The sequence below is a fragment of the Saimiri boliviensis genome, chromosome 4 (assembly GCF_048565385.1).
Source record: "Saimiri boliviensis isolate mSaiBol1 chromosome 4, mSaiBol1.pri, whole genome shotgun sequence".
In the NCBI taxonomy this organism is placed as follows: Eukaryota; Metazoa; Chordata; class Mammalia; order Primates; family Cebidae; genus Saimiri; species Saimiri boliviensis.
In genome coordinates, this window is record NC_133452.1 from 89,771,222 (window position 1) to 89,795,876 (window position 24,655).

The following is a 24,655-nucleotide window of genomic DNA, read 5'->3' on the forward strand; positions in this document are numbered from 1 at the left end:
ATGCTCTAGAGAATCTCCTGTGCATCTGCACGGAGAGACCTACGTCTGACAGTATGTTGTTTAAAATAGCAAAAGACAGGAACCTCCAATATCCCTCAGTAGGAGAAGGGACAAAACATGGAGGCATATGATTCACACAATGGAGTTCTATACAATAGTGAACATGAATGAGAATCAGCTACGTACAATAACATGGGTACATGTTGGAGACATTTACCATGGATGAGGAAAAGCAGCTTGCAGAGGACAGTGTAGCACCTGATGATGATTATTTTTCTTGGTAAGGCTCAAAAACCCAAGCAAAAAGTGAAGACTATGTTGCTCAGGGCTAATATGGAGGAGATTTCCAGGGCTCACCTGTATCAACCCTGGGCTTCTCTCCTGAGCACATGGAAGGATCACATTTCTCTCCCCTGGCAGCCGAGTGAGGCCGTGTAGCTGTCCTGGCCAACGGGCTGTGAGTGTAAGGGCCACAAGTCACTCCTGGGCTGAAGCAGCTCATTGCTGCTGAAGTGATCTTGCAGAATGCCTCATATTTAGGTGGTGGCTTTGACTATAGGGTCAAAGCAGCCTGGCTCGTGGAGTTGCTGCATGGAGGATAGGAAAGCCAGCTGGACTTGCAGGAGGTAGGTTTTTGCTTGAGCAAGAAAAGAATGTTTGCTGTTGTGTTAAGCAGTCGAGATTTTGAGAGTGTTTTGTTTCTGCAGCATGACATAGTCTGCCCTGGGCAACACAGACACATACATAAAAGTTACCAGAAAGGTGAGAAAGAGAATAATAAACCCACAATTCGGGATGTGGGTATCCTGGGGGAAGGCAAATGGGTTGGGAACAGCAAAGAACACATGGGGAACTGTAAGAGTGAAGGTGGTGTTCTGATTCTTATTTATTCATTTGCTTTTAGAGACAGGGTCTCACTATGTTGCCCAGGCTGGTCTCCAACTCCTGGGCTCAAGTAGTCCTCCTGCCTTTGCCTTGCAAATTGGAGCTAGTATTACAGATGATGTTCTGATTCTTAAAGTGTTCATTGCGTAGTTAAGCTTTTATAGTGCCAAATATTACGTCATAGAAAACAAAAGCTTAAAAACACTTTAATAACTGAACAACCTTAAAGGCAGAGTCTGTGTGTCAGGTAAATGAGTGGTCAGTGTAAAATGCTTGCAGTTTTGCTGTAGGTTTGATAATTTTCATAATAAAATGTTGGGTTAAAAAGCCCCGAATGGACCAGTTACATTAAGAGCTTTTTGAAAAAACTAGACTATAATTCATTAACTCAACAAAGCAGCTATTTTGATCTTTTGAGCTCTTATCTCTGTAAATATAGAATTTTCATACATGTGCTCTCAGTATATATAGTATTTGATGGCTTGCTTTTTTCACCTAACATTATCAATTCTTCCCCAACATTTATGCTTTTTTGGTGAGTACATTCATGTTTGGGAATTCTTCCCATCCCAGGCAAGTGAGGGCCCCCTTCAAATCTCATGCTCCAAAAGCCAAAGATACTTTTAACTTGGTGTAAGATTCAACAAAGTTCTAACACACACTGCTCCTTCTGAAGTTTTTGTAGGAGATGCTGTGTCTATCTGCCAACTACTATTTCCTTGCGATAAAGGGAAGCTCTTTAAGACAAGCTGGGCCAGTAATAGCATTCTCCATATCATGGTAGCATGCCTGTTATTTGTTAGGCCAGGGGTTCCCAATGCCCCCATCCCACCCCTTCCTCCACTATGGCCTGTTAGGAACCAGGCCTCACAGCAGGTGGTGAATGGTGGGTGAGCAACCATTACTGCCTGAGCTCTACCTCCTGTTAGATCAGCGGTGGTGGTAGATTCTCACAGGAGCGTGAACCCTATTGTGAATTGTGAATGAGAGGGATCTAGGTTGTGCACTCTTTATGAGAATCTAATTAATGCCTGGTGATCTGAGGTGGTACAGTTTGATTCCAAAACCACCCCCCACCTTCCCCAGCAGTGGAAAAACTGTTTTCCACAAAACCAGTCCCTGGTGCCAAAAAGATTGGGGACAGCTTTGTTAGGCGATGCCAGGGAAATCTCAGTCATTTCCTCTTTGACTTTTCTCCTTCAGCGTTCCTCTTATTACTCTATCTCACCACTGTCTCAAAAAGCAGCCCAGGCTGGGTGTAGTGGCTCATGCCTGTAATCCCAGTACTTTGGGAGGCTGAGGCAGGAGGATCACTTGAAGTCAGGAGTTGGAGAGTAGCCTAAAGCAACATAGTGAGACCCTATCTCTATAAATTTTTTTTTTTAAATTAGCCAGATGTGATGGTGCATGCCTATAATCCCAGATAGTTGGGAAACTGAGGATTTCTTCAGCCCAGGAGTTTGAGGCTGTAGTGAGCTATGATCAAGCCACTGCACTCCAGTCTGGGTTTTTTCCTGATGATAAAAATTATTCTTGGCCAAATACACAGAAATAAAAGTCGTCGATCTTTTTATCACCCACAAGTAGACTGCTGCTAGTAATTTAGTCTTTTAAAGAAATGTATGCTTTTGAAGTCTCCTTGCCTGAAGCCAACGTGTTAAAAACAAGACTCTTCTACTTGTTCAATTCCTACCTTATTTCTGCACATCCACAGCTCAGATAAATTTAACATTAGTACTGGGTGGCTCATGCTTTTTAGCCATGTGGTAGCTATAACAAGAAGTCTTCCTAGCCATCATTAAGAGATGATTTAAAATGTCCTCAAGTATATGAAAGGCTCCTCCACTCAGAATGGCAAACAGTTGTTCACCATCTCCAGTGGGCCTGGAGCCAAAGAAAGAGACTAAGTGACTGGGACTCTGGGCAACTCCTGGCCCTAAACGAGGAGGGCAGACAGTTCCTGGAGGGTTCTAGGTGAAACCCACGCCCTGTTTCACTTGTCCATTTAGCTGAGACTGGGATATTTTGGATTGAAACTACAGAGCAATTTCATTCTCTGTCTCTGACTTTTCAGGACAGCTTGCTTGGTGGTTTACAGTGGGATGGTCGGGAGTTATGTAGTTCTCTGTAGCTACTTTTTAAAGTCTTTAAAAGTAGCTCATGGAGTTTTCATCTGAAGGGCTTAAGTGCGGTCTTGCTCAAAAGCAGTGGGGTGGGTTTACAGCCTCTGGGGGTTCTCTCCACACAGATTCGACTATTTCTGCCCTCAGATTTTTTCCCCAGAATTCAGTGCCCCTCTGTTCAGCTTCTGATGGCCGCCATCTTGTCCGCCAATCCTCCAGTGCTGACGGTCTCTCCTGGAGGAGGTCTGGCTCTATTACTCCACCAGTTGGAGGAGTAAAAGAGCCTTTGTCTTTTAGTTTAGTCTATGAACCTTTATGAATACCTGACATGTACTCTACTCAGCACCAGGGATTTTGGGTGGCAGGTGAAAGCATAAAAATCACAGACTGGGGGGCCTTGAGGCCATCATAGCGAACCTCCTAAGATTACGGGTGAAGGAGAAAAGGCCAGAGAGGGCATGCCGCTAGCCCAAAGTCAGAGCAAAAGAGAAATATAAAAAAGCTGCTCCTCTAAAGGATTTTACAGTCTCAGTTCATATCATGCACATCTTGGTAGATCATACTACATACTCATTTGGAGCTGCAAGATGTTAGAAGATTATGAGAAAACTCAGGCTGGAAATGACTGTAAAAAGGGGCCCAAAGCTACCAAAACCCAAGCTAAGGTTAGGAAGAAATTCCATGTAAGGGAATATAGCAGGTGCTATTGGTACTCATTAATACCCCTTGGTCTTTATTTCAGTATGTGCTAAGAGCATTTTAACTACTTTGTATTGAAAGCACCAATGACGGAGGGGCTGAAGGCTCTTTCTTAGTGTGAGCATGTAGTGGATGGAAAATTCCCAGTTCATGTGTCCAGAAGCAACCGTCAGCCACTGATAGATGGGAGCTGGAGGATAAATACCCCAGCTCCCTCGCACATAAGGTAGATAATTCTGAGCCATGTTCTACACTGTCTCCCAGAATTCCCCTGAAAGGTTGAGCCCCTTAGCTGTTATCCGGTTGCCCCCAGCGGTATCCTGCATATTGACACTTCCTTCATTGGCTTCATTCCCTTCCATGTCTCACTTTCTCACTTACCCACTTCCCTGCTAGTGTTTTCTGGGGTTGCCCCCAAACAAATGCTACGTACTCGAATCCTTGTTCCAGGTTGGCCTTTGCCGGAACTCAAACTAACTCAGGAGGTATCACCACCCATTGACCTATTTGAGCATTTGCCCAAAACTGTGCCTCCACAGAGGGATGGTTGTTATCACACAGGACACAAAGTGAAAACCTACAGAAGATGGTTTGGGTGTCTATTTTGAGCCAAAACAAACAAAAAACTGTGCAGGCGCCCACACTCTTTCGTGTATTCATAACCTCAACCAGTTGTCCTTGCAAAGGGGCAAGAATGGGTGGGTAAGGACGCATTTACTAAGCCCCTACTCCATGCCAGGCTGTGCTACATACTCTATGTGCTATAAAATCTTATTAAATTCATAGATGAGCCCTGCGAAATACTCATGGTCAACCCCATTTTACAAATGGGAAAAGTGAGGCTAAGCAACTTGCTGAACACTGCCAGTAAGTGGTAGAGCCCAGACTTGAATCCAGTGCTGTCTGATGCCAAATCTGGCGATTTTCTGTGTTCTCATGCTGCACCCTGGAGCTTACAAATATGTGCATCAGCCATGGCCCTGGACTTGTGATGCCATGCTGCTGGCAGTGGCATTTGTAACCACATCAGCAGTCCGTAAATGTGCTGTCCTCCCTCTCCAAAAACAAGTCCCCATGGCAATAATCCTGTGTGTCTCCTTTCACACTCACGTGCCCCAGGCTGTCCTTTTGCGGCTCATTTTCCTTTTTGTTTCACTTAAACCTTATAGGTCACATGTGCAAATATTCCATAGCAGGAAATAAAAGGGGGCTGGAGGCAAGGGGCCCCAAGCTTTCTTCAGGGGGGACTCTGGTCATTAGCCAGCCTTTGGTGCCTCTAAATGTGCCTGTGGTGTGACCGTGTGTGTGTGCAGTTGGTTAGTTTTGGCTGAGCTGGTCAGGGGTTGGGGCCAGTGGAAGAAGCCGCAGAGTGCGGCTGAGCCTCAGCCCACCCCAGCTGTCCCCACATCTCCCCTGCAGTCACATCTGCCTTGTTTTGTGGCTATGTCAGCTTTAATCTCATTTCTCTCCAAGTTTCTTAAAGGCACTGGCTGAGTCTTTTTCAGTTGTTGTGCCACTGAAGAATCTAGAACATTTTATCAGCAACAAAAGCCATATGCTGAATGATAGGGCTATGAATAATGATATCGAATGATGTGGCTGTGTTCTAGAACCAAGCTTCACGAGCATGAGCGTTTTTAGGAATCAACTTTAGGCTGCTATTAATTTTTTTTGACTTATGAAGATATTTAACAGAAAAGTATAATAGTTTTTAATGTAATGAATAGCCTCATGGATGCCCATATTCCCATCGCCTAGACTTAGCAAATAGTATTTGCCATATCTGATGCAACTCCCAGAATCCAGGTTTCTTACAATAATGATCCCATCCTGTGGTACAGGGCCATCTTGTCAAGCACTTCACAGGGATTGCAGACACAGGAGCTATGCCTCAGGATCTTCAAAGCTGTCTTCACCCGATCTCTCTATACTTACTCAAGACCCCATATGTGTCAGGCCATGTGGAGGGCACCCAGTGACAAAGATGAGGAAGTCATGGTCCCCATCCTTGAGGCATTCACCTCCATTGGAGATGGGGAATTAACCTGTAAATAGACAATTGCACTGTGATGTGCCAAGCCCAACATTCCATCTTATAGTCCCATGAACCGAGAACCTAAGAAGGCTGTCGTCTCGTCTACAGTGAGCATTATTAGATCCCAGTTGCGGAAGCATGGCAGGGACTGGGGCCCTGCATTCTACCTTTGTTGTTACTTAGCTGCGTGACCCTTAGTGAGTCACTGGCCAGTCTGCATCACAGTTTTCTCATCTGTACATGAAAAGGTCAGGCTGAAATATTTCAAAGGCTCGCATTCAGATCCACGTTTCTGGAACTTTTCATGGTGAAGTATTTAACCCATCTCACCTCCTAACTCTGCTTTTTGCCTGTATTCTCCACTCTGAGTCACAGCCTGCAGGGATTCCCAGCTCTGCCTAGGTTCCACGACGGGTTCTAATTCCACCCCTAGGAACCTGTGCCAGGGCTAATCCTCCCAGTCAGGAATTCCTTTTGTGGAACTAACCCGTGTCTCCACTGCTGCAGTTTCCATTAATTTCCTTTGACCTGTCCTTGAGGGGAAGCTCATGATTACTGATAATTCTAGTTAATCCTTTAACTAGAAAAAGGAAACTAACCGTCTAATAGCCAGAATGAGGGAATGACTTGGCACACCATCTGCAAAATATAAACCTAAAATATTCCAGAGTGTTCTCTGGGAGGCCACAGCCATTAACGCCCTGAGAGCCGGCTACTGCAGGGCCTTGCTCCTTGTGGTGGGCATGCTTCTGAGCCGAGCCAGGAGTGGGCACAGGCAGGGCAGCCCCCACCACTTCCCCCTCTCTGCATGTTTGTGGCATAACCATCATCACCGTTTTACTTGCTCAGGCAGAACATCTCAGACAGCCTCATAAAGAGCTTCCTGACATCTCTCAGAGCTGCTGGCTTCCCCGCTTTCAGAAGATGCCATGGTTTATTAATTCTCTACAAAAGCAATAAGAACTGGGTATTGGCTTAATTTGGGGCCAATTTACTGTTATGGTAGAAAAATTGGCTCTGTCTCCTCTTATTTACCACAAGGGCCTGTAGTTCCCCCTTTAACCCCTCCTGTGCTGGGCTCTCCCCAAATCCACCTCTACTTATATGTCTCCAGGATAGTGTTTAATTAACCTCTCTGTGCCTCCGTTTCCTCAACTGGGATAATCATAGTACCTATTTCCTAGAATTGTTTTGAGTAAATACTGAGTTACCGAGTTAATTTAGGGTCTGTCTCGCTCTACCAGAAACTTCAAATCGACACACAGTTTTTAAAAAATCTGGAAATTTCACTTACTAAAAACCCAGGTTTTCAGCTTCTCTTGAGTGACTGGGAGCCACGCCGACCTTGTGTCCACACTGGAGCCGAGTAGAGGTGGCTTCCGTCAAACAGGACATCTCATGTCTGTCCTGGTCCTGGTCATCCATTCTACTCAGGGGCAGGGCCTTTCTTCATGTCCTGGCTGACCCCGACGCCCCAAGTCTGTGGTCTGGGTTCCCCTGTTTCCTTAGGCTGAGCTGGGTGTATCCACAAAACCCGATTCTCCTCCACCCCTGAAGCTGCTCGGAAATGTCCTTCCAGCGTTACCTGCACCAGGGGTAGCAGGCAGCTGTGCTTACTGGGAAAGAAAATCCCAACGAAACAACAGGAACCTCTCCTGAGGCAGAGCTACCTTAGAAGGTTGAAGATGAAATTGTAATTTGTAGACAGAAGAAAAGAAGAAGATAATAAATGGCAGCATGATTCGCATTTTCTCTGCATACTGACATCATCGAGTGCCAACTAGACAGGTGCCTCACGTGCCTCCCATCCACGCCACACAGTCATCCCAGCGAGGTGGGTGTCGTGGTTCCTGTGTTATGGATGAGAAGAGTGAGGCTCAGAGAGGTTGAGTAACTCGTACAAGGTCACATAATTAGGAAGCAACAAAGGCAGGCTAACCCCACACTTGATCGAAAACTGGATTGGGTGAAATTTCTCGCAGAGAGGGCCAGGGTGGAGGTCACACTGGTGGAACTCCTGAAGCCAGGAGTGATTTTCCTGATATCCTGTAAAAGGTGCCAGCAGTGCAGGAGATTCCTGCCCTGGGGAGAAGAGGTAGCATTCAAGGGAAGTATGTAGGAGTGCTACTATCAGCTGGTGGGTAGAGGCCAGGGACACTGCTAGACATCTCACAACGCACAGGACAGCCCACAACCAAGAGCACAAAATGTCGGTGGTCCTGAGGCTGACCAACTACCTAAAGCCTCTTTTCTACCCCCCCCCCCAAACCCCACCCCGAGATAGGGCCTTCCTCTATCATCCTGGCTGGAGGGCAGTGACACAATCATGGCTCACTGCAGCCTTGCACTCCTGGGCTTAAGCAGTCCTCCCACCTCAGCCTCCTGAGTAGCTGGGTATGTAGGTGTGAGCCAATGCACCCGGCCGTCTCTTTTAATTTTAAGAGTCTGATTCTAAGATGAATTTGAGGGGTCACCAGAAGACCCTTTTCTGGTCGTGGCCTGAGACTTTTCTTCACTGTCACCAAGACTCCCACAGAAACGTGGATGTTGTCTGGAGGAGGATTTATGGACGTATCCTTTGGCATAGCATTTGAGAATGCCAGACACAAAAGGACATCTAAGCAAATCCCTCAGCTGTACGGATGAAGAAACTGAAGCCCAGAGGAGAAAGTGCCTTTCTAAGATCAACTGACCAGCCTGATACCTAATTCCTGTGGGTCAGAAAGTAGATCACTGGATGCAGTATAGTTGGAGGGCAGGCACCACTTCTGTGTGAATTCAGGGTACAGTGTGCCCTCCGATGGTCCTCAGCTTCTTTAATAGGAGGTGGAGGAGGCACAGGCCTGGAGAGTTTCTGGGCCAGCTCTAGTGTTGGAGACAGTTGAGGGCAGTGGTCCTGAGAATCGAGCAGCATCGGCACACCCTGGAGGGTTTGTGAAAACCCATATTGCTGGGCCTCACCTGTGAGTTCCCGGTCTAGTAGGGCTGCAGTGGGACCTGAGAATGTGCATTTCTAACAGGTTTCCAGGTGATGCTGCTGCTGGGACCATACTTGGAGAACCACTGGTCTAGGAGGTGGGGATGAGTAAATTGAGAGATACCAATCACGGGAAAGGAGGTGAAACCTTGCCTCTGATTGGGTGTGGCCGTAAATCAGGTGGGTGAATCCTGAAGGCCACAACCTTTACTCATATTTTGGCCTAAGGTGGGTCTGTTTCCCTGAACTTGGTACAGTGAGATGCAAACTCTTATTCCTGGGAAGGCCACTCTGCGCCATGGGCAGGTCACCATACACTTATCTTCCAAATTCAGGCACACTTGAGTGTGAAAGGAGGCAGTGCTAATAACTGTGGGGACAGAAGGCGCAAGCTGGGCTGTCCACGGCAAATTGAGCCATGGGAAGTCAACCGGGCAGCTGGGCCTCCAGGAAATAGCTGGGCCCACACAGAGCCTTAAATCTTCACAAGCATTTTGATGTGGCCAACTTGTTTCCACTGAGATCAGAGGAAGAGAGGGAGTTGAGATGCTGGCTGCTGCAAAAGTTTTCAGGGCGGCCTCTAAAATATACAGCATAGAAGCCAGCAGAGCCATGAACTGCACCCCGCTGTGGCCCATGGTGGCTGGTCAGCATGTGGGAGGCCAGCCCGGGTGGCTGCCTGACTCCCTGGGGAAGCTGTGCCTCCCCAGAGCCAGCCTCACTCGCAATGTCCTGTCCTGCATGCCCCAGCAGTCAGGGCTGGAAGAACATGGGAGGTCCATGCAGGGCAGATGTGAGGCCTCCCTCCATGTGCAAAAGGCCCTGGGACAGGCGGGATGTTCTCTACGTTACCCTGATGGTAGTAGAGGGACCTGAACCAGGAGTTCCAGGGCAGAGACCTTTCACTCACACTGATCTCTAGATACATAGAATTTGGCCATAAATTCAAAGGGACATTGTGCTAAATATTAGGGGGTATAATATTAGCTCAGAGCAGACATCACTGTCTCTCATACAGATATAGAAAACTGGGGTATGATGTCTGGCTGAAACTTCTTAGCCTATTTTCCATACTCAGCAAAGACCTGTGTGTTGCTTGAGAATATGCATTTCTAACTGGTTTCCAGGTGATGCTGCTGCTGGGACCACCCTTGGAGAACCACTGATGGAACCATGGACCTAGGGTGAGGGTGCTTAGGGGCTGGAATGCCTTAAAGCACTCAGTGCACTTCCTGCAGCACCAGACCTCTCCCCTGCCTCCTTATCTCCACTCTCCATTTCCTTGGCATTGTCATCTTGGAGTGAAGGAGCCCCATGAACAAACCTGGCCCTAGCATTCAATCTTATTTCCTCAACAGGTTTAACTTGGGGTAGAGCTGCAGTGTGCCAGTGCAACCTCTGCTTCCTCGGTTTGAGTGATTCTCCTGCCTCAGCCTCCCAAGTAGCTGGGATTACAGGTGCATGCCACCATGCCTGGCTAATTTTTTTTCTTAAGTAGAGTCTGGGTTTCGCCATGTTGGCCAAACTGGTCTTGAACTCCTGATCTCAAGTGATCCGCCCACCGCGGCCTCCCAAAGTGCTGGGATTACAGGCGTGAGCCACCATGCCCAGCCGGCCAGTTGCATATTCCTTCCAGGAAATGGGAATATGCATTTGAGCACAATGAATATGCATATTGAGCTTATTCACATACGTATACTCAGTGTGCTCAAATGCATATTCCCATTTTCTGGAAGAATGGAATCAATGTGTCTTGAAAGCTTATTTCATGCCCGCACATTCACAGGCATCATCCAGTTTGATCCTCACCAGTGCTCACCACCAAAAGGAATTGAAGGCAGGCTGAGAGTGCCCCCAAACCATCCCAGACACTGGACACTACTGCCATGGATAGCGCCTAAGTTAAGGGCATTGATTGGAGCCGCAGAAGTCAGAGCACCATCCACACATCTGTCACATAACATCTTCCCATGCCATTAGTGAGCAATCCTGACATGAAGACGCACGATCTCTCCCTCCCTAGCCCCTCTGAGCTGCAGCTCTCTGCGAGCTGTGCCCTATACTGGCTGACCCAACTCGATGAGAACCTGAAAGAGGTGGGTTTAAGGACTGGATTGACCAGCCTTCTAGCAGTGTGACCTACCAGGACAGGCCACTTTCCCTTTCTTGGCTGAGCTATCCTTTCTGCAGCACAAAGTCATAATCACAGCCTGCCCATTCACTGGGACCTTGTGGAACCCAAGCCTTACGGAGAGGTAAGGTGTGTTATGAGGGGAAAGTACTTTCCACTAGCAAAACCCTCACTTGGCTGGTGCTGTTCTAGGACAGACTGATTTTCCTTTCCTTGGCCTCCTGCATTGAATTTGCCTTTCTCCCCCCAGCCCCCTGCCCCAGCATCACGGGCTCCTCAGGAGCCCACCTCACAGCTCCCCAACTGCTAATGCTCACTTCGGTGGAAAATGATAGGTGACAAGTTGCTCTCGGAGATGCCCATAATCAGATAAGCCAGGAGGGGAAACGAGTTCTTCTGGAAGGGAAACAGCCTGTGCTATGGAAATTAAATATTCCTTAGAGGAGAGCAGGAAACTTTAGATCCCAGCCACGGGTTTCTGAGGACGGCTCACCAGAGAAACTGGGGCACCCCTGGGGTACGGGCTAGGAAGGATGGAAACTGTTACTCCTGACATCTGCAACTGTCATCTGGAGCCTGGATCTGGGCTCTGTGTCCCCCCCACCCCAACACTGGCAACCTTATCAAAGTCGTCCTTCCCCTTCTCCCCCTGCGGGGGGCCCCAGTGCCCTTTTCTTAATTCAGCAATTGGAGCGCGTGTGCTTTCCAACTCCGTGTCCTGATATTTATCTTGGAGCAGGGATGAGAGGCAGCCTCCTTCTGCCATTGCCAACATGGGGAAACTGAGTCACAAAAGGGCTGAGGCGAGCTGTTGAGTGAATGTCACTCTGAACTGAGCTCTGGATGTACTCTGATCCTCTCATCCCATGTGCACGTACAGACACACAGACAGACACACACTGAGTTTTACAGCTCTCTAAAATTTATGAGCGAAGTCAAGTACCCGGAGATCTCTTAATTAAGCAGCCTTCCCCTAGGAGAAAGGAAATGGCCTTCCATATTCTTAGCACCGACATTGGACTGCATGATTTACTACACGAGGCTTGCACTTCTCCCCAAATCAACTCCCCTCTAGTGCAAACATCTATCACTGTGAAGGCAGTTAGGACACCCCCTTCCCCTCCTCTTCCCCTGTCCCTGGTGCCCTCCAGGCCCTTAGCATTTCCTCAGATCTGCCTCCTTGCCCCAGAAGTCCAGGATCAGGCTGGAGCCCTGAACAGACACCCTACTGTCACCCGGCCAGTGAGAGAGGAAGCCCCGCAAGCCCAGGGCCGGCACCGAGGGGGTGCCCTGCTGCTGGAGCATGGGGCTGGTTCGGGGTCCCTCCTCAGCCCACTGTGGCTCCTGATGGCTGCCATGAAGATATATGGATTTAATCAGACCCCTGACAGGTAAAGACTCTGACAACGAGGACAGTTTGTTCTCCCAAACTGTCGAGTATCTAAGCCCAATGTTTACTTTGGAATTGAATGAATAACATTGTTCTGGGAAAGGAAATTTAAAAAAGCAGGCTTGTAATTTACGTAGAGAGGAGAGCAGATCTGGAGGTCTTGTTACCCCCACCCCAGGCCCCCTTCCTGCAAACCCTCGCTCTGTCTTTTTGCTGTTTTAAACTTCTAAACACACCACAACCAACCAGCTCATCTTCTCAGTCCTGCCAGTAAAGGTCCCAACATTGCCAGGCTCCTCATAGCTGCCAAGAGAACTCATTGCTTCAAGGCAAAAGGTTTTTTTTTTTTTTTTTTTTTTTTTTTTTTTTTTCTCCCTCTTCCCTTTAAAAATCAAAACCAAAAGCCACTGAAATTTCAAATGCTGTGAGACCCATTCAAAATGTGGAGTGATTATCTGGGATGATTATCTGGGGTAGGCCAGAGGTTCACCTGCACCCACCCCCACCAGGTCAGGACAGAGTGACTTTTTATCAAAAAAAAAAATGAGGAAAAGCCTACCAAAACCCCAAAACCCAGAACTAGCAAAACAAGCCCTTCTTCTGGGGTTGAGGAATCCCTTTGCTGAGGAAGGTCAATTTACTTTAAAATTCTTGGGGGTGGGAGAGAGGGATAGTTTCTTTGTACCCAGCATCTAGAAAACTCCTGGGGACTTTCTTTGAACAGAGACCAGCAGCTCCTCTTGCTTGTGCTAAGGCGTGGGGTGATACTTCCTAGTAGTGGGCATCTTGGCCGGCTAGAGGGTGCTCGAGACCAGCCTGTTACCCTTAAACAGGAGAAATCTCATGTCTGAAAAGAAGCACTCCTTTGATTAGGCAGAGACCAACTCAGAGCCCTAAAATTCCATTTCTTCCACCCACCTTCCTCTCTGGACTTGTCCCCAGATGTAAGGCAGGAGGAAAGGGTTGGGAGAGAGTCTCAGAAAGACTCCCCCCACATCCTCCAGAGTGGCCATAGACTGGAACAGGACCCTCAAACTCTTCGCCTGACTTTGGGCAGGGACACCTACCTCTCCCATACTCCTCCATCAGCCAGGACCTCACTGCCTGCCTGCCTGCTGGCCTACCTCTCGGATGCCTCAGATTAGCTAATTGACGTGGAGAGGCCACTTTGAACATTTCAAGGCCTGGTCAGGGGCCAAGTCTCATTACTTAGCTTCAAAGTCAGAAACTCCATAAAAAGTTCATTGGTGGAGCTGATTGTTCCAGATTGTCCTAACGGAACTGAGCCTACCACGGCACCCCGGGCTTCATGTTTTAATGTGGGGCGACAGCACGTGTGTGGTACTGAGCCGGGATGGGGGAGGGGGGGTGCAGGAGGCCAAGACCCAGTTTGCATTTTCTTTTTTCAAACACTTAAACATTACAAAAAGACTATAACCACACTACACAGCATTTAGAAAACAGAGAAGAGAAAAAAGAAAAGATTCCAGAAACCCACACCCTAATACAACAATATTTCTTTATGTATATTTTTATATACTGCTAATCAGCATATGTATACAAAAATGGCTTTTTTTTTTTTTTTTTTTTTTTTTTTGCTAAGCATTAAATCATAAGCATTTCCTGCCTTTTCATGACCAGTATTTTAAGTGGCTATGTGATATTCTGTCCCAGAAGTGTGGACTAATTGTTACACATTTAGGTTGTTTACAGTTTTGTATTTTTACAAATAACAGGAAACATATTCATATTTTCCCACGATTGGCTTTTAAATTTTCCTTTGTTTAAAAAAGTAACATTTTCTCTGATTATAAAAGTCACACCTTTTTTTTAGAGTGTGGAAAATCTGGGAAAGTATAAAGAAGTTAATAAAAGTCACCTGTGATTGTTCTACCAAGAGAGAATCCCTGCTAACCTTCGGGGGTATTTCCTTCATGTGTGTATATTAGTAACAGGATCGTGCTGCACAGAAGTTTTGTGGGTCCCTGGGGCAGGGAGAATAAAACTGGCAGAGGAAATATTTCCAGGAGAGATTCAGCGTGTGTCATGTGTGCATTTGAGGTTGGATGACATTTTCGTTGTGAATGTGGGACACCTTGTGCCAGCCCCAGGGCCAGGCGGTGGCCAAGGTGGCGTTGATCGGGCACCGGACGCTCCCAGTCCCGCAAGACCACGTGGGCGCGAGCAAACGCACTTTCCTCATTTCTTCTGACAGGCGCCTCGGAGCCCCTGATTTATGGCCACACTTCATGGGACACTAGTAAACGTCCCATAGTATATTTTGTAAGAGTAATGAAGTCTCGGGAACCCGGCCCTCCCAGCAGCCTCTGCTAATAAATTTCCTTGGGCAAGGGGTGAGCTGCCAGGCGCTGGGCCAGAGTCGAGGGCTGCGGATTAGCAGAGGGGCACCAGCCCACCCCTCCCCCACCCTCGCCCCCCACCCGCCCATCTCCCACCCACCCCTCCCCCCAGGGCCGCCGCTCCATCCCGGGCTCTCGGAGGAGGTGGGGGGCTTTGCTGTGCCCCCATCCCAGCCACACCGGGTGCGCAGCCCCGTGGAGCTCCATGCGGAGCTCTCAGAAGGCAGGAGGAAGATGAAAAGTGAGTCGAGAAGCTGGAGAGGAGGGGGGAAACCCCAAACCATAATTGCCGCTTTCCTTCTGCAGCTCAGGTTGCTGGCCCGGGGCTGAGGGGCGGCCAGGGCTGTTTCTCTTTTGACTACTGTTTTCCTGAAGTTCCAGGATGGACTATGGGATGAAAGAAGACCGAGGGGCGACTGGGATGGGCTGGGTTGTGCGGGGCCGCCGCAGGAGCGGGTGGGGTGGGAAAAGGATGGGAGGGGCTGAAGATTTTTATACCTCCCCCACCCCCATGCCACACACACTTCAAAGGGCTGAGGACAGGGAACACATTTGTCACTCCAAAGAATAGTGCCCCCCACAAACTCTCCCTTCTCTTCATAGATCTGCTTCGGAGCTGGATGTTTCTTCACCAATTTTAATTCAGTTCTCCTTTCAGCCAGGTCTGCCGGGTCCCACACCAGGTGCTGAGGACACAAAGATGAAAAAGGCACACCCCTTGCCTTAGGGAGGTCCCATTCTGTGCTGTCAGAGCACCCAGAGTGCAAGCTGACATGGCTTCCCATGGGCCAGTCGCTGTTCCAGGCACTTTCCATGGACTCAGCTGTTCACTGGTCACAAAACCTAAAAAAGCAGACGTTTTGTTATCTCACCGTTAATCAGGCACTGAGATGGTTAGTGACTTGCTGGGGATCCCTCTGGTTCTTCAGTCCAGGTTCTCAGAGACCCCTTGAGTTGCAGGGACTCGAAACAGGCAGGCGACCCCGACTTCTCCAACAAGCAGCGAACTCCACACAGGAGGAAACCGAAGCTCAGAGAGGAGACGTGACTTGCCCAACGCCACACAGCAAAGGGGGAAGGCTGGAGCCAGACCCTAGCCAGCACCCCCACGGACACATCCAGCTGCCCTCTTTAGCTATGTGGATGCCCCTCACACATATTCCAAGACATGAAGTGAGAACCATTTTCTGGCATCTGGAAAATTCCTGTTTGCAAGGACCACCCAACAGACATAGAAGGAACCCGGAAGAGCGTGGTTTAAGGAAAGAAGCAAAACAAACTCCAAACCAGAAAGCTGGGGTACATTTTGGTATCAGTGGTATTGGGAATGGTGTCTTTAAGTTAAAAATTTATATGTTTGTAACCAGAAATTTCCCATCTATTGGACTTTTACTAATTTTCAAGGAATCAGAAAATGATCAAGATGACTACATTTGATACTGAACAGTGCTGAATACCGAGTGAGGTTTTGTGGTTGTGGGTCATCGCCAGGCACGTCAGTTAGTGTGGAACCACTGGTGAGCAAAGGTCTCCATTCTCCACCTGGACTCGCGGCCCATGGCCTGACAGCCTGGGACAGAACACCCGGTGTGAACATCAGGGACAAGAAGCTCCTCAGTAGCACATGTGAGAAATGGCAGGAGAACCCTTGCTGGGTGTCAGAGCCCAAGTGACTGTGCACAGAGTGCTTGATCATGAAGTTACTCTGGTGACCCCGCCAGAATTCCCAAGCCCTAAAAGCAATTGCAAGTGTCTGCAACAGACCTCCTCGTGGAAACGCAAACCTCGCAAATAAAATCTGGGATTTGAAAAGAAAATGCCTGGCCTAATTCAATGGTGACTGCTTTCCGGGTTGATTTGTGTGGGGGCACTGGGACATCGGGGCTCTGGTTCTTCTTAGAATTCTCTTGTGCTCTCAGGATGGGCAAACTTGGCTCACTGCAGATGGGTCCCCCGGCAGGGCTGGGAAAGGGCCCTCAACTGGAGTCCAGGCCCTCAAATGCACCAGCCAGCACTGGCACATCACACCTCTGTGATTCGGGTGAGAAATAAGGGCAAGATCTTACAGCCCACAAGGGGTGGCGGGGCCTCACCTGGTGAAGGAGTTATAAGACCCTGTCCTCACTAGTCCCCACAGCAACCCTGGGCAGCGCGGGTGATTATGGCCATTTTACAGATGAGGAGACCGAGGCATTGAGAGATTACGAGGCTCACTGTGCTCTGTGGGTGTGTGTGAAATGACTCAGATAAAAAAGTGCTGTGTCAATACAGACGACCATTGTTACAAACTGTCCCAATATGCGTGCGTGTGTGAGCCAAGGCCTAGCACATTGCCGGCAGATCTATTTGCTCAATTGTGTGAGTCCCTCCCGGTCTCTCTTTCCTGTCTAGGGCAGGGGACATCAGAAGGAGGATGAAAGTATCCCCTATTACAGCTGGATGATTCATGCTACCCGTGCCAGGAGAGTAGCCAAGGAAGGAAACCCCAGCTCACGCCCTCCTTCGTTCTTTACAAGGACACGTGGGAGTGGGGAGCATGCCCTGAGCAGAAGTGGACTCAAGCTCGGGCCTCTCTTCGAGGAGTGTTAAAAAATCTTGTGCCCTCTGTATGCTTTTTGAAATTGCAAAATGGATGAAATAGTGACTTCAAAAAAAATCAATGGTAATTTTAGAGCAGGCTTTTTCCAGACTTCTCACTTCCCCCTGGAGAGCCTGATAAGCACACGTCAGGCACTGACAAATGCTATTTTCATTCCAGGAAGATGTGGAAATTGAGTCTGTTGGGCATTGCCTGGGCTTCAGGTAGGAGAGAATAAATGGCCCTTTCCTAGTGACGACTCCTCTCACTGAGAGACTTCAGGGCTTGGGTGGAGTAAAGATGGTTCAGACCTGCCCTGGCCAGCAGTACTTGGCCACAATGGAGAGGCTTTGTGACAAAAGAGTGTGTGACACAATGTGCATGTCTTTTTTTTTTTTTTTTCTTTTTTTTTGAGACGGAGTCTTGCTGGAGTGGGATGGCATGATCTTGGCTCACTGCAACCTCCGCCTCCCGGATTCAAGCGATTCTCCTGCCTCAGCCTCCTGAGTCACTGGGACTACAGGCACATGCCACTACGCCTGGCTAATTTTCTGTATTTTTAGTAGATACGGGGTTTCGCTATGTTGGCCAGGCTGGTCTTGAACTCCTGACCTCGTGATCCGCCCGCCTCAGCCACCCAAAGTGCTGGGATTACAGGCATGAACCACCATGCCCAGCCATGCGTGTCTTGATGTTGTTACTAATATTACTGTAATTATTCATGATTCTGTGCTTTTCTAATAGACCACACTGCTTTGTAATTTTGGCTTTGACTTCTCAGCAGGAGTGAGCTGCAGGTGACATAGGAGGTTTCTGTTTGCTCATCATTGATTCTGTTCACTGCTTGCTTTTCTTTCTTTCCTTCTGTTTACCTGATATGGGCCAACATTTCCTGGGTATCCATGACACAAGAGGAATCTTGGGAAAGGCCCCGGCCCTGAAGGAACTTAGACTGGCCTAGAGGAAACCAGGCATAGACCAGTCATAGGTAAATGATTAGGTGTCACTATATGGTTGAGTGCAGTGAAACTCAGGCTTTCTGTCCAAGGTAACTATTTTTTCCACTTTCTCTTCCATTCTCTAAGGCCAGAACAAATCTGGCTTAATGACAACATGGCCTCTTTGATCATCAACTGACTTGAAACCAAGGTTCCATGAGATGGTGTTTAAAGGCTCTTCTAGTTGTAGCCGAGGGGGCCTAAGAGACTCATGTCAGCACAGGAGAGGGGCCCATGGCCCTTGAGTCTGAACATCCCTTGTCCCCGAAGCCCTCTGCTTCCAGCCGAGCCTCCACCCTGGCTGGCTCCTCACGTTGGCACTGCCCTGCTGCACTACCCGGCTCCTGTGCTTTTCCAGCTCCTTGTCATTTTTTCTTCTGTCTTTAGGGAAAAAGTGAAAAAGAGCAGACATTTCTAGCACGCTGTGGGTGGCCTGCAGGGGAGATGATGAATTAGAAGGCTGGTGGGGAGAGACACGCTGTTGACTCACCGGGTCACCCCTGGAGCCATTTTACATCACCAAGAGATGATCCCTGATCCCTGGACTCACTGTGACTCTGCTGGCGGCCACTGTCCTATGCCCTGCAGGAGGCCTCCTGGGAACCCAGAGCAATGCTGGCTGTGTGAGCATAAGGAGGGTTGGTGACTCTGCAGAGGACTAAGACCCTTCATGGGGCAGACAACAGAGAGCCCCATGGGGGCTGTGGTTCTCACCATCTCCAGGCAACTGATTCCAAATGCCGCCTTCTCTCCAAGTTCTCGCCCTCCACCCTGCAGACCGGCCCCACCCAGAGCCACACAGGCCACACCCTGCCCTATACTGGGCACTCAGGGTGAATAGCTGCTGCTTAGCACAGTGTCTGACCGCATGGTGTGTAGATGGCCAGAGAAATTCAGCTCAATGAATGACTGCTTCAAAGCCACAGCGTATTAAGTTAAAACAGTTATTAAATGAATAGCAATCGACAAAACACTTTTACATGTCTCTTATTTTCTTATTATGATTTACTTGTCTTTTCCTGTCTTGCTCTCATTGTTTTGAAGACCCAAGGATAATGAGGTATACTTAACTGACAATCAAGAAACCCTAGGGGCTGGGCACAGATGGCTCAGTCTTGCAATCCCAGTGCTGTGGGAGGCTTCCTTGAGGCTTGGGAGTTCGAGACCAAACTGGGCAACACAGTGAAACCTGATCTTTTAAAAAAAAAATACTTAGTTTGGTGTAGTGGCACACAAGTGTAGTCCTGGCTGAGGTGGGAGGATCCCTTGAGCCTGGGAGGTCGAGGCTGCAGTGAGCCATGATTGTGCCACTGCACTCCAGCCTGGGTGAGAGAGCAAGACCCTGTCTCAGAAAAAACAAAAAGAAAAGAAACCCTAGGACAAGGCACTTCACCTCCCTGTGCCTCTGTTGCCTCACCTATCTAGACAGTGGTGAAAATAACATCGGAACATATTTCTCCGCAACCTTGAAGGGAGGATCGAGCCCACTGGCGGGTGGGAAGTGTCTGGGGCAGTTAAAGAGGCAGTGACGCAGCTGGGCACGGTGGCTCACACCTGTAATCCCAGCACTTTGGGAAGCTGAGGCGGGCAGATCACTTGAGGCCAGAAGTTCGAGACCAGCTCCCAACTCTGACATCTATCTAGACTAGCCTTCTTGAAACCACACTCTGGCACATGAAGCCCGTAAGATGCTTCATGAGAAAGGGTTCCTAGATCCAAATAATTTGGGAAACCCTGCCTGCCTTCTTGCAGATTCACAGCATCTATGAAAGGCTCTGGGAAGTTCTGCAATGAAGAAATTTGTTTCATTCTATCGAATCTAGTATTTCCCACACTCAAACTCTTTCATCACCTTCTCATATCCTTTGTATTGGGGTTTCCCATAGAGCCCACACAGGTCCTGAGGCTAAGCTTCTAGAAAGACTGACAATTGGTTTGGCCACTTGACACCTTTAGTCCCAGACGCCACGTGATCTTCATTCATGGCTGCACAGCCTTCCACAGAAGCCCACCAGCATGGTAGGGAGCCTCAGACAGTTCAAGCTCACTAATAAGAGCCAGGAGCAGAACCTTGTTGTCTAGACAACCAAGCCTTTTCCCCAAGCTGTTTTCTTGTGGTAGGGTGTTTTCAGCATCCACTATGTCAGCACAGATGAGCCCAGACCCTAGCAAAGTTAAAAGTGTATGTAGGTTTGGCTTTAGGACCCTACCCCCTCTTCCCTCTTCCCTTTCAGCACCTCCGCTGGCCGCACTCTCTGGTGCTGCCATCTGCTCACCCTACCACGGCGATGCAGTGGCCCAGATTAAGGCCTTTTTTTCTCTTTGTCCATCACACGGCCTTCTTTACCCAAAAGGCAACAGTTGTCAAATCATCCACTCTGAATAATAGGATAGTTTCCCCCTAGGGTCCTAATCCCATAGCTTAGTGGTGATAACAAATAACCAAATAATTTACATTTGTAACTGTACCTCAATCATTACAGAGGCTTTTCTGTATATTATTCATTCAATGGACTTTGTCGATTTTGCCTACAACCAACTTTATCTACAGCGCTCGGGCTCCTCACTGGGTACTGCTAACACAATAGCTTAAGAAAGAGCCAAAAACTAGCTGTAACGGCAGAGGGATGTGCTGATGGCTGTGGGATCAGCAGGAAGTGAGGATTTGCATTGTTCTGGAGGAGGGAAGGTGGAACGCAGAAGTCGAAGGATGACTGGCTCACCAGGGGAATAAGAGAAAGAAGGGTGGCAGAGGCTCATTTGGTTCTCAAGGCAATCTTAAGAGGTTGGCAGAATTGGTATAATTGATTCATTTTTGCTACTCAAAAATATGAGGTACAGTTGTCAACCCTGAATTCATCTTGATAACCAGGAACAGGACCAGGAACTGAGCCCAACTCCCCTGAGCTTACATCTCTTCCTCAACTACTCTGGGACCCCAAGGCTATCCTCCTATGCCAAGGTGGCTGACTTTGGTGGTGAACATTTCTTTACAGTTTATCACACAAGCATGGATCTCTAAGCTCTGTAGTTCTGTTTCGCCCATTTCTTCCATATATATTTTTAAGCCTCTCTAATCGAAACATGCCTCCCCCATTCCGTTTTAATTTATCCTGATGGATTTGTTGAACAACCAGTGTCATTTAGCCTGCAGAGCTTCCTGCAGCCTAGAGGTCACTGATTGCATCCTTGTGGTGTTGGTTAGCATGTTCCTCTACCCTGTGTATTTCTGCTAAGTTAGTTGTTGGAACTAGAGGCTTTATCACACTCAAGTTTGAGTTTTTCTCCCAGATAATGGGTGGTGGTGCTTTTCCATCAGGAGCCACATACTTTCTAATTGTTTCTCTTTGTGATGTCAGAGCTGTTGTTATTCAACGCCTCCATGGATTAATTCATTCATGCTTTGTTTTGGTGTCTCCAGGCTGTGCTCCATGGCCTTGCATCTGGCTTTGCCTCTGTGCTTAGCCCTCTGGAAGAGAACCATTCAAAACATGATATATCTATATGATGGGATATTATTTGACCATGAAAAGAAATAGAATCTGTTTTTCTGATATCTCTGGGCCGCACCCTCTCAGTATACACATCCAACCCCAGGCCAGGCCAGTCTCTCAGAACCTGTTCTGATTTTTGACCCAGATTAGGTAATTAGATATTTGTAGAATTCTTTTATTTATTTTATTTTTTTGAGACAGGGTCTCACTCTGTTGCCTAGACTGGAGTGCACTGGCATGATCATGGCTCACTGCAGCAGCAACCTCCAGGGCTCAGGTGATCCTTTCACCCTAGCCTCCCAAGTAGCTGGGACTACAGGCATGTGCCACCATGCCCGGCTAATTTTTGTAATTTTTGTAGAGATGAGGTTTCGCCACGATGCCCATGTTGGTCTTGAACTCCTGACCCCAAGCAATCTGCTTAGCTTGGCCTCCCAAAGTGCTAGGATTACAGATGTGAGCCGCCGCACCTGGCTGGTATTTGTAGAATTCTTGTTTGACAGCCATGAACTATTATAGAAAGGAAAGATCCTGCCAGACTCGCCTCACTGCCTGACTTACAGACTTGCCTTGAGGCTGTCTTCATAATAGATCTGGTCACACTTGATGAAAGCAGATGACCAGAGAGACCTTTCTGAGCTCAGAGGAAAGAATACACTAGGATAGCTTGGAAGCATCATATAGATTTTGTCATTATGGCAGCTGAACTCTGCATCTTGATATATGGTCACCAAAATACATTTCCCTTATTTCCTGGGCATAGGAGGCCTTGTCCCCCAGCATCTTTTGACTGTGACTCAGTTCTGGCCAATGAGTTGTGGCCAAAGTGTATTACTCAGGTCTGGTGTATGAACATCAATGAAGGGATTCTCAGTCCCTCTTTTTCCATCTTTTAGCTGCATAGAAGGATCTAGCAGAGGACTTAGAATCCTAAGAGTATGGCAGAGACACAAAATGGAAGGACCCTGGGTCACTGAATGACCATATGGAAGCCTGCTCTGTTGCACTGGACTTTGTGTGAGAGGGAAATCATCTTTTATTGAGTTAAACCACTGTAATTTAAGAATTGCTTGTTATAGCAACTGATGTCACTTACTCTGACTTATACAAGCCCTTTGAGGAGTGAGAAAGTGGTTCATGGTGAAAGTAGAGCAAAGGAAAGCAAACTCTGCTAGGCTTCTTCAAGGCACAGTAGTTGGGGCTTGACCAACTACTTCAGGGGAGTCCCTGAATCACCAATGGGGCAGAGTCTGGCTTGATGGGCAGAAAGTTATTGTATTAACAGTTGTGACAAAGTAAAGGATAACCCTAAGGTCTCAGAGGAAGGACTGAGAGAAATCATCCCAGATCTGAAACTCCAATCTCACCATTGGCTGACTCCATCTGACTTGATGTGTTCATTCACATGTGTCTTGGGCAGAGAATGTTAGATCCCATCTATGAGTGACCATAGGGCATCTGCCAATTTAACAGCATGCACTTCTCATGGAGTTGTCTTCTTTCTTCCTTGGGAGATTTTCCTTTTAAAATTTTTACTAAGACCCCATCTTCTTTCTAATGGTGTGTTTCAGGCTTCAGTGGTCATTTGGGTAATCTGGTTTTGGTCTTATTTCATCATCTTTACTCTTTAGACTTTTAGACATCTGATGATTTAACTTCAGATGAGATGAGCATTCTAGTTCACAACTTTGCTGTAGTTTCTGCCACTTTTTGTGATACACACACACACACACACACACACACACACACACACACACAGACAGAGAGAGAGAGCGAGAGAGAGAGAGAGGTATTTATACCCCAAAAGCTTCAAGATAGATAGTTGAGTATAGTAGTCAAGAGAGGACTTTGGGATGCCAAGACCATTCAGTGAGGAAGGAATAGTCTTTTCAACAAATGGTGCGTGACAACTGGATATTCACATGCAGATCTAAATATGAAACCTAAAACCTTAAAATTCTTAGAGCAAAAAATTCATAAGAGCAAATCTTTGTGGCTTTGGGTTAGGCAGACTTCTCAGATATGACGTCAAACATACAGCATCAACAACAAAAATAAATAAACGTGACTACATAAAAAGTAAACTGTGCTTCAAAGGACATCATCCAGAAACTGAAAAGACAATCAACAGAATAGGGGGGAAATATTTAAGAAACATTTAGAATATATTAATACTAAAACCCCTTATAACTGAACAATAAGAAAAATAACCATTTTTAATGGGCAAAGGATTTGAACAGACATTTCTACAAAGGAAACATGTATACAAATGGCCAATAAGCACATGAAAAGATGCTCAACATCGTTAGTTAATAAGAAAATGCAAATCAAGACCAACCACAATGAGATACCACTTCACATCCGCTGTGATCACATCCACCATAATCAAAACAATGGAAAATAATAAGTGTTGGTAAGGATGTGGAGAAATCGGGCTCCTTATGCATTGATGTGGGGATGTAACTTGGTGCAGCTACTCTGAAAAACAGTGTGGCAGTTCCTCAAAAAGTTCAACACAGAGTTACTGGGTGACTTAGTAATTCCACTCTGAGGTACATAACCAAGAGAAAGAAAAACATGTCTCCATACAAAAACCTGTACAGAAACATTCAGGGCAGCATTATTGTAATGACCCCAAAGTGGCAATAACCCAAATGCCCATCAGTTGATCAATGGAAAAGCGAAATATGTGTATCTGTACAGTAGAATATTATTTGGCCACAACGATAAATACAAAGGAATGAAATACTGATAAATGCTACAACATAGGTGAACCTGAAAAACATGCTAAGTGAAAAAAGCGAGACACAAAAAGTCACATACTGCATGCTTCCATTTACATGAAATGTACGGAATGGGCAAATTCATAGAGATAGAAATTAGACTAGTGATTGCCAGGGGCTGGGAAAAGGAGGGAGTTGGGCATGTCTGCAAATGTGTATAGGGTTTCTTTTGAGTAATGAAAATATTCTTGGATTAGACAGT